General features: G+C 41.3%; 1 pseudogene across 1 annotated transcript; it reads left to right on the top strand.

Annotated features, from left to right (window-relative positions):
* Positions 1-9,089: 9,089 nt before the first annotated feature.
* On the top strand, positions 9,090-9,375 carry LOC308273515 (small ubiquitin-related modifier 2-like; annotated as a pseudogene). The gene has a single exon. The product of its transcript is annotated as a small ubiquitin-related modifier 2-like (transcript).
* Positions 9,376-11,002: the final 1,627 nt, after the last annotated feature.

The following is an 11,002-nucleotide window of genomic DNA, read 5'->3' as shown; positions in this document are numbered from 1 at the left end:
AGACAGTTCTCATCCCCTCACTGAGGCTCATTGGTGGAAGCCCCATGAAAGTCCTGACTCACATCCCATCAAGACTTTCTAAGGGGGATTCCACAGAGGAACTTCAGTGAGGGAGGAGTGGGCTTCAGCTGCCCAGGCTGACTTTAAGCAAGTCCTAAACATCAATGACCTTCAATTTTTTTACACATAAAGTTAAGGTGCTGTTACTTTTCCCATCTCCTTTGAAGGTATCATGAGAACAAGATGAGCATAGAATGTTTTATGAACTCTAAACACCAGTGCAAGTGGGAAAATCTGCCCTGCCAATGGCTTCTCGCCCGCTCTTGATGAGTGGACATGCTCGCAGGTTGTTACTCGCAGGTGGCACTGGACTGAATTGAAGACACAGGTGTCCTCTAATCTGCTTAAGAATTTCAGTGCTCAGCGTTGCTATTTTATGCTTAACCCCGGAGCTTTTTGGGAGGGGATGCTCTCACAGCGTTAACCGTAGGGGCACTTACATTCATACTGTTATCCACTGCCCAGGCAAGTAGGCTAGTTAAGTATGGATATATTTCCTTCATACCATGACTTTAACAGACCAAATGCCTATGCTCAGAAACTTAAAGTGGCAATTAAATCAAAGAAAGTAGGGTACCTAATTATGGTCATTGTGTCAAAGGCTAGTGGAGATTCTTTTACATTATTTTGTTTCTCCTATCTCTTGCTTTTCTGAGAGACAAAGAGACTGTGCTTCTAACACAAAAAGTGTCTCGTAAGATGACACTTGGAATGAACCCAAGGTTTGTTCCTTCCTGGTTGCCAAAGCCTCATTTCACCCATCTTTGATTTTCCCCTGTGGCTCCTTAGCAATGTGCCAACGTAGGCATGTGTTCATGCGTGGCCCTCACACAAGATTTCTTACTACTTCTAATGGCTGATTACAAAAGCAGCTTGTGGAAAAAGATGCTATCACACGTGTTCCCTACCATTAGTTCAAATTGTGTGTGTGTGTGTGTGTGTGTGTGTGTGTGTGTGTGTGTGACTGAAATTGAATCTCAGGGGCATTCTGCCACTGAACGACACCACCAGATTTCTTTGTTATTCTTAGGGTACTTGCTAAATTACCATGTGCTGTCATCCAACCTGAAATCCTCCTGTCTCAGTCTTCCAAGTACTGGGATTATAGGCATGCACGACTGCACCCAGCCCAAACTTTTAATTTTGTATTAATTATTTTTTTTGCATTGCTGTGACCAAAATAAGAACATCTTGGAGGAGAAAACTGATATTGGCTCAGGGTTTCAGAGGTTTAGCCCATAGTTGGCCAGCTCCAGGGCAGAATTATGGTAGCAGTATCTAGCAGAGAAGAGCTGCTCAACTCATGATGGCTGGAAGCAGCCAGAGATAGATACAGTCCCCAAAGCTTCAGTCCCAGTAATCCACCTCCTCCAGCCGCACCCCACCTCTGAACCTTGTGGCATCGCCAACACATGAGCTCTTCTGGGGGACGTTCTATATCCAAGTCATAACACATTTCCTTTATGAATCAAAAACAAGTTAGCAGTGGAGCTGTAGATAGACAGCTTTAGAAACCTTCAAATGATGGTGGCTGCCTCCTCACATACTTTCTCCATCATCTTGGATGGTACTTGGTAAAGTAATTGGATCTGGGGTAGCATACAGGGAGCTTCTCAGAAAAAAATAAACCTAGAGTTCAGTCAGGATTGATGTGTTTACTTGACTGCTTCCCGTTATTTAGAAACTTCCACTAGTTGTATATTTAAGCTTCAGCGGCAATTATGAGATGAGGATGTAAATAGTATTAATGTGTAAAAGGAATACAGTGTCTAGGTTTGCAGTCGTGCAGAAATAAAAACATTTGATGACAAGTCTGTGTCATGGCAATGAATTTCCAACATGCAGCAGGATTTTTACATTGGATTCATACAAAGAACTTCACATCTAAACTAAAAACTAGGGGGAAATGCGAAGCTATTAGAAGGTCTGAAAATATCCAGGATTCGGTGTAATGGATACAACTTACCCGAATGACTTCTATATAGTCTTGTGCAGTGAAGATAAACTAGCAACCAGGAGGTGATAGGCTAATTCTTTTAGATCCTTTGCAAGGGCAAACTGATGCTGCAAAAATAGACATCTGGGAAGAAAAATGTATTTTATGAGAACAAGTACTCTTCATCTTTCTATGACATGACTTACCCAAACATGGTTGATCCCCATTGAGAAGTACCAAGTTATAGAGGCCATACACATTATCCATTCAATAACATATCCTAAGTCAAAACCTAATAGGTTATCAGCAATGAAAAATTTCAACCATTGAAAAAAATCAACCCAAAGTTGTATTATTTGGAAAAATGAATCTCATTTGATGAAGTGTCTGAGAGCGACATTTTATTTCCACAGAAAGCTATTTCAAAGTACAGCATGATCCCACAGCAGTATCAAACATAGCAACTAAATATGAGGGCTTCGTAAAGAATTCTAAAAACAGAAAATTAAAAGCAAAACCAAAATCAACAACAACAAATAAAAAAAGTGCCTCACTAGACAAATCTACATTCAATACCAGCTCTGTTTTTATAGACAAAACAAATTGAGAATACATGTTTTCATCAAATATAGTTATTCTTGGCTTCTTCATAATGATCCCATTGTAATGGAGAAAAATATTGAGATAGGCAAAAATTAATCTTTTTTCTTTCCAAAGAATTGGATCTGATGACAAGAAGTTCTCTCTCTTAAGATGGTTGAGGTGTTAGAAGATGGACAAACACCCACTGAGAATCTGAGACTGAGAAATGGAAAATTAGCTTTGAGAATAGAATGTGTAGTCTTGCTCTCGAGGAAAAACCTCCCAGTTTGAATTGTTTATGTTCCCTAGCTCATTTGGAACTGTGCAAAGGAGGGAGAGGGAATGACTCTGGGACTTGTCCAGCCTCAGGCTGGAGGCCTCTGCTGTCCTGGCCTGGGGGTCAGGCCTGGCTGCACAACCTTTCACTATGACCCAGACTATTGGGCATCAGAAGTTGAGCTGCCAAGAAAGCAAAGGGACAAAGGTCAGTGGCACCAACGGGTTGTCGACTCCTTCCAAAGTCGTCACATCTTCAAATGCCATAGATGATTTCAGAGCGTCTTCAAGAACATGTCCCTACGAAGCTCAGGTGTCCAACAGGCTCAGCTCCTGGTGGACTCTTCTACCATAGCACACGGGAGCAGGGCACAGCCGACTCCAATGAAACGTCAGTCTCCAGGAAACTCACCGGCTCAGAAATGTCTCCATCCAGGGAGCTCCCTGGGGTGGCTGGCAGGGAACTCACAGAAAGTACTGTGTTTTCTTTTGTCACAGTCCCTGTACACAGAAATGGCCTCTGGGTTCTGGCCTCCAAAGCCATTTCCTTGTATGCTTCTTAGAATTGTGAATTTTTTTTTCCAAGGGTAAAACTCTATTAGGAAAAGCTCTTACACGTGGCCACAGTAGACACAGAGCCAGAGAGATCCGGAGCAAAATACACTCTCCACTCGGACGTCAGCACAGTTTCAAAAATGCAATCAATGTGAGTAAAGGCAGCGTGAAACTCATCTCTTTGCCATTATTTTAACCGTTAGCCTCTAAGGCTCACTTTTGGGAAAACAAGAGAACATTTCATAATACAACCCTCTCATTATTGTAGGCAACCTCATTAAGAAGTTGCAGATAATCTCAGGACACCAACATTTAGACAGTGTTCTTCATTTCACAAATTCCTTTGAAAAATAACCTCATTTTATTTAAAACCCTCCTGGGAGGTAGGCAGGATAAGTAACTTTATCTCATTTTTTATAGACAAGAAACTGGGAGGCTCAGACTGCTCAGGCAAATTGCCAATGCCCTGCCCACAATGTAAGTATAAAGATAAGGCTCTAAACCTTACCTTTTCAGGAGCCTGAAAGAGTACACCCTCACTAGATCTTCTTCTCCCTAACACATTTAGTAATAATAATAACAGCTACATTGATAACATAATAGTAATAATAATAACAGCTACCTCGATTATGACCTCTGGTGACTTGGCTTTCAGTTCTCCTAAGACACATCTAATTTTAAACATTGGTTTTCCTGTAATTTGCATTCAAATAATGCACAGAAAAAATATTTATTATATTATGCACAACAAATATTTATTGAGGGCTTGCCATGACATCTTTGATGAGGATATCAAATGCTTAAGACAAGCACTTGAAAACTTACATTTCACTTAGGGGACACTGAATATATCAAACTGTATAGACTACCTGATACGTTTATATACATCAAAGTGTATAGGTTTAAAAAAATCAGTGAAGGCATTTTAAAAAATCTTTTATCTAGATATTTTAATATCTTACATAGAAAGGTCAAAGACCTGCTGGGCGTGGTGGCACACGCTTGTAATCCCCGTGCTTGGGAGGCTGAGACAGGAGGATCGCGCAAGTTCGAAGCCAGCCTTGCTGGCTTAAGAGACCCTGTTTCCAAATTTAAAATATATATATGTCTAGGAGTGTAGCCCAGAGGTAGAAGGGTTTCCAGGAACCCCAGTACCACCAAAACAAAAAAAGACAAAGACCAAACAACAAAAACATCTCATAGTTTGAGTTCCTTCTTCTTCTGCTGGAGATATTATGCTAATGAAAGTGCCCTGGGCTTCCAGGTGGGAGATGCGGATGGTAATCATAAATTCTCCCTAGTGAATGTCTTTAGGAGGGCCATTGAGCTCTTCACTTGAAGCGCGTAAATGCAAATGGGACCCTACTCAGGGAAGAAATGCGTGCAGCAACCTTAAGAAATTGAAACAAAGAAAGTTGTTGGGTTTTATTCTGAAAAGAGAGAAAAAATTTATAACACACTGTGACAAGTACCAGCTCCCTGATGGGCATAAGGAAAGAGACCTGCCATTCTGAACTTTCTAGGCCCCGGGGCAGGACATGCATCTGATCTGGACACTAAAGAAGGCACTGACTACCCCCGCCAGTGAATCAAGACCGGGAAATTCTCTCCAAGAACTGTAATGCACCAGAACAAGCGCCATGCCAGGGTGTGACTTTAGTCTCAATGGAAAGTTATTAGTAATGAGAAATCATTTAGGAAATGGAAGGACTTTGCAGGTAAAAAAGATAAAAAATAATATATTTTAAAAAATTTTTATTGGTGCTTTGTATTCATACATCTTAATGGAGTACAAGATGGGAGAGGCGTACATGCACACATCACCCAATTAACCCTTACCCAAATCCCACCCTATCCCCTCACCCTCCCTCCTTCTCAAGTTTGGCTTAGTGATTGACTTTGATGTTTGTTAATATACATCATGTACAGTAAAGAATTTTGAAATGCCTCCCTAAAAACAAGGCAACAGAAGACGCACCCACACTGGGCATGGAGGTCACACCCTTATAATCCCCGTACATGGGACGCTGAGACAGGAGAATTTCAGGTTGAGGACCAGCCTCAGCAACTTAGCAAGACTTTCAGCAACCTAGTGAGATTCTACTTTAAAACAAAACAAAACAAAAAGTCAAAGGGGCTGGTGGATAGCTCGGAGGTAGAATGTCCCTGTGTTCAGTAAAAAGAAAAACGTACTCACGTCCTCTCCAAGGGAGAGCCATCTTACTCTTGCCTAGTTTCTGTGTCCAGCTATAAACCTGGTGGCTTTGGGTGCTGGACATTCCTTGTTATGTCCAGATAGGTCCACCTGTATCTGAAAGATGGATGTAATCATCCATACCCCAGCCTCCTCTCCAACACACACACACACACACACACACACACACACACACACAAACAAACACACACACTCACGTACACTATAGCTAATCTCTGTGTGAGTATCAAATAGGAAAATTGCATTGACATTTGTCATTTGGAAGTGTGTGATATGGAACAGGATATACAGCAGTGTCCCCATGCATGGCGGATGTTCGGTACCACTTTATGGGGAAACAGGGACTCCTGGGCCAATGATAGAGGAGACTCCTTGATGGGCCAGTCTGTGGTCAAAAGCACCACTTCTTTGGACTAGTTCTTTTTTTCTGTTTCTGAAAAGTTTTATTGAGACTCCACTGACATACCAGGTATTTTACACACTTAAAGTGTACAGCTCCATGGCTTTTATTTATTTGTGGTATGGGAGAGTGAACCCAGGGGCATTATACCTCTAAGCTATACCTTCAGCCCTTTTATTTTTTAAGTTTGAAGTACAGCCTCACTAAGTTGCTGAGGCTAGTCTTGAACCTGTGATCCTCCTGTCTCAGCCTCCCAAGTACTGAGATTACTGGTGTGTATCACCATACCCTACTTGAATGGCTTTTAGTATATTCACAGATAACTGCAACCATCTCCACAGCCAATTTTAGGATGTGTTCATTACCTCAAGAAGATAACTATCTTCCTTCCTATCCCTCTTCCTTCCTTCCCTATCCTTGGGCAACCACTTTTCTTTATTCTGGCCGCCTCTGACATTTAATATACATGAAATCACATAACATGTGTTTATTTTGTGACTGGTTTCTTTCACTCAACATGAGATTTTATTATTTTTAATTTCTATTTATTTATTTTTTGGTGCTGGGAGTTAGACCCAGGGGCATTCGACCTCTGAGCTACACCCCCAGCCCTATTTTATTCCTTATTTTGAAACAGAGTCTAAATTCAGAGGGCTTTACTTAGTTGCTGAGGCTGGCCGCGAACCTGTGATTCTTCTGTCTCAGCCTTCCAAGTACTGAGATTACAAGTGTGTGCCACCACACCTGGTTTAACGTGAGGTTTCAAATGTTCTTCCTTTTGTAGTATGCATCATTATCAGTAGTTGAGTACTTTTTGCAGCTGAATAATTTCCATTCTACACATGTACTACATTTTGTTTGTTCTTTTATCAATTGATGGGAATCTGGACTACCTCCACTTCTTGACTATTAGGAATAAAGTTGCCATAAACATTTAAGTACAAGTTATCATGTGGATGTATGTTTTCACTCTTGCCAGGTATATATCTAGAAGCAGAATTGCTGGGTTATACAAACTCTCATGAAGTGATAGATTTAATAATTATCACAAACAATGCCTTTTAATGGTCTCCGGAAATAGGCTAGAAATGTTCTACAATCTCAAAATATTTTGTATTATTTATACTAATAGTTGAGATTTAGAAAAAGGAAAACCTAGAAAATAAATTGTTCTCAGCTCCTGCTTAACGAAATGAACACAAAACTCCAAACTTCTGCACTTACAGAGGCGGGTCAGTTAAAGCCCCGATGACTTTCTCAAGGATCCCCAGAAAACAGTGCTTGATACAAAAGTGTTCATACTATTACTCTGACGAAGGGTGAGAAGAATGAAAGGGGAAAAGTGAGGCAGGAAGGAGGAAAAGGAAGTACAGAGGACTACAACAGAGAACTGGACACGCTGGTCTTGCTGGGTGTCTCCCGAGAAGAACAGAAAGCGACCGTACTAGGGAGCAGCCTGTCCCCCCGGGATGAAGGATGAGAACCAATCTTCTGGTTCCTTTCCATGTCCCTCTCCCATTGGCCGAGGTCTTCCTAACAGCAACTTAGCTCCTCTACACGCCTGGGTTCTGTGACCCAACCCCACCCCAAGCATCTGCTCGGGTTTCCAGCTGCTGGTGGGTCTGTGCATCCAGAGCGCACGCGCAGTGGCCTCTCCTTGCCAGTGATTTTATAGTCACAGCAATGGCATGAGCCATTTCTAGGACTGAGCTGTACAGAAAAGGAAGCAAATGGGTGAACTGAAGGCACTGAGGTGTGAGAAAGAAATAGACCTGGACGGGCACAGAAGTTGGATTAAGCGCACGTAGCATTATTTCTACTCTTAAAATGCAAGTCGCTCTCCCGCCTCTCTAAGGGCAGAGCAGCCCTGACCTTAACCTCTCTGTTCACTCACTAATGTCGTTATTTATCCCCGTCTCCATGTAATCAGACAAGTGGCTTGATAAGCAATTATAGTGGCTTAAATTCTCAATCCCTTTCCAACATTTTGCTAAGCATGAAAAATTTATTCCAGGTAAGGTACATTGTTATTCATTAGTAGATAGTCTATTATTATTTTCAAAAATAGCAATTTTTGAAAGCCCCACACTGAGTACAAGAACATTTGACTAAAGGCTTCGTCTGTGGACAATCTTGGTGGAGAGGGAGGAGGGGGAGGGGAGGAAAAGGGAAGAGCGGGAAGAAAACAAAACTACCTAATTGTGTAAAGACAGTGACTGCATTCTTCAACTGATTTTTTAGAAAGAAAAGAAAAAAAAAAACTAATGATTTCTATCAAGTTCATTAAAATTTATAAAAACAGAAAAAATGATTCTAAGAAATTAGCTAAAAGAAACTGGAAGACTATGGATATCTTCCAGAAGGAAGGAAAGAAAGAAGAATGTGGAAGTTCCAGACATATTAGATCAGTTCATTTTCTAAAAAAGATGCCAAAACATTTGAATGGGGACAGTATTATAGATTCCTTAATAAATGATGTTGAAACAACTTACATTAGTTTTCAGATAACTGTACATCAAAACTATAATGAGATATCGCTCTTAGTTGGCCAGGGTGTCTGTAATAAAGAAGACAGATAATACAAAGTCTAAACATCAAAACTATAATGAGATATCGCTCTTAGTTGGCCAGGGTGTCTGTAATAAAGAAGACAGATAATACAAAGTCTAAGAAGGTAGGAGACAAGAAACCTTGAACACCGATGCTAAGAATGTAAATTGCTCCGACCACCTTGGAAAACAATCTGATACTTTCTCTAGTGACTGAGCATAGGGTTATCGTGTGAGTCAGCAATTCTACTTGCAGGTGAAAGGTACATGTCCCCACAGAAACTTGTATACATGAACATCCATGGCACCATTATTCACAGTAGCCAAAAAGTGGGAACAATTCACATGTCCATCAGCAGAAAAGTAGATAAACAAAAAAGAGCACATCCATACAATGGAATATTATTTGTCAATAAAAAGGAATAAGCTGGCTCCTGATGATGCTTGTGTGCTCTTTCGATGAGGACCTGGTACCTCTTTCGTGAAGCGGCAGCTGAGGAGACTCCAGAGCTCACCATGGCCAACAAAAAGCCCAGGGAGGGAGTCAAAACTAAGACCAACTACCATATTAATTTGAAGGTGGTGGGACAGGATGGTTTTGTGGTGCAGTTTATGATTAAGAGGCACACACCACTTAGTAAACTAATGAAAGCCTGTTGTGAACGACAGGGTTTGTCAATGAGGCAGATCAAATTTTGATTTGGCGGGAGCCAGTCAATGAAACAGACGCACTCGCACAGTTGAAAATGAAGCTGGAGGTACAATTGATGTGTTCCAGCAGCAGACAGGAGGTATCTACTAAAAAGGGAGCCTACTTCTTTACTCCAGAACTCTGTTCTTATAGACCAAGAATACATTCTCAATTAGAAAACCGCAATTTGGTCCCAGCTCATCCCGACTACTGTAGTATGTTTTTCTCTGTTGTTTCATTTTTCCCCTTCCTCATCCTTTACTGTACATAAAGTAACTGGTGTATGTGCACAAGCATATTGCTATTTTTTAAATGAAATAGCCGATGATATGTTTTGATTGACATCCAATGGAGATGGATGGAGGAAAATACTGGTTCTGTGAAAATATCCCTTTTCTCCATTAGTGGCATGCTCATTCAGCTCTTATCTTTATATTCCAGTGAGTTATTTTGCTTTCATTGTTTTCACAACAACAACGATAGCAAAAACAACAACAACATAAAAATACCTTACTCGATTGGAGAAGTTTAATGTTTTTTATTTGTCATTGTAAAACCAAGGGCAATTTTATAATGTTTTTGTGCATAGCTGTTATATGTAGGTCAGTCTGTCTCTGAGTAGGGGTAAATTACTCTTAAAGAATCCCCAGTTTGGGCAAACAGTATATCTCTGTACATTGCCAATTGTCACCTGGTTGCCCAAATCATTTCTGGTTGAGAACCACTGGCTTATATCTAGGTTTGAGAAGCAGAAGTCGGAAACTTACTGAGAACTCTTTAATGGCCAGGGGTAAACACCTTTACTTGTGCGATTTGCTGCTTCCCATATTAACGCTCACTCATTTCAAGACTACTCAGGTTATCAACCTACTTGCAAAAGCCCCAGATATTTAATCTCGAAGCTTTTACCAGCTGATACAGGCCAGCTCCAGCATGTTACAGATAAGGACTCACAGTGCTTGAGTGAACAGGACATCTTATCTCAGGATATCACCTTGCAGATATCCAAGTGGTTCCTGGAGCCAGTGCCCTAACAACCAGGCCCAGAGCTCCAGTCTCTGTAATTGCCTTTCCTGGTGGACCTCTCCACCTTTCCCCAATCTTCTCTATCACACTTTTAATGCGGTTTGCTTTCCTTGGAACTTTGCTTCCCTGAAGCTGTCAATGCTGAGGTCTGAGAGTGAAAAGCTCCCTCACTCAGACAGGACTGGGCTCAGGAGACTGCCCGTTTTCTCCTGGCCACTCAAGCAGACTGGGTTCAAGGCCTCTAGTGAAAGCCCTTAACAATGTAGGCCCAAGGTCCTGGCAGATGTCTGCCCCTCTTACATTGCTCTTAAGTAATAAGTCAACTGGGTTGACCTTTTGGAGCATGAAGTGGCCCAAAGCATAGGGCGAGGAGAGCGTATGTGTGGCTGGCTTGGGATGGCTATGTTGAATAATGGACCTGGGTCAGTCTAATTCCCGTGTCCTGAAAAAAAAAAATGTGATGATTGATGTATGAAGTCAGAGAGTGGGGTTTTTTAGACAAAACTCTAAAGATCAATCTATGTGCTAATTTTCCAGGGTAGCTGACAATCACGGCCAGGCCAAATTGTCAATTCTGAGCAGGATGCCTCTGCCTTGTGCACAGCTGAGAAAACTGTGGAAAGGCGGCCCATTGCATGGTTATGAGATTAGTGAAATGCCTTGAGAAGAAGGTTTTCAAATTGCTTCTGGACAACATAGTATAATTTTTTGA

This window comes from Muscardinus avellanarius (assembly GCF_963383645.1).
Source record: "Muscardinus avellanarius genome assembly, chromosome: 14".
In the NCBI taxonomy this organism is placed as follows: Eukaryota; Metazoa; Chordata; class Mammalia; order Rodentia; family Gliridae; genus Muscardinus; species Muscardinus avellanarius.
Note: the sequence above shows the minus strand (reverse complement) of the source record. Positions and strands in the feature narration are given on the sequence as shown.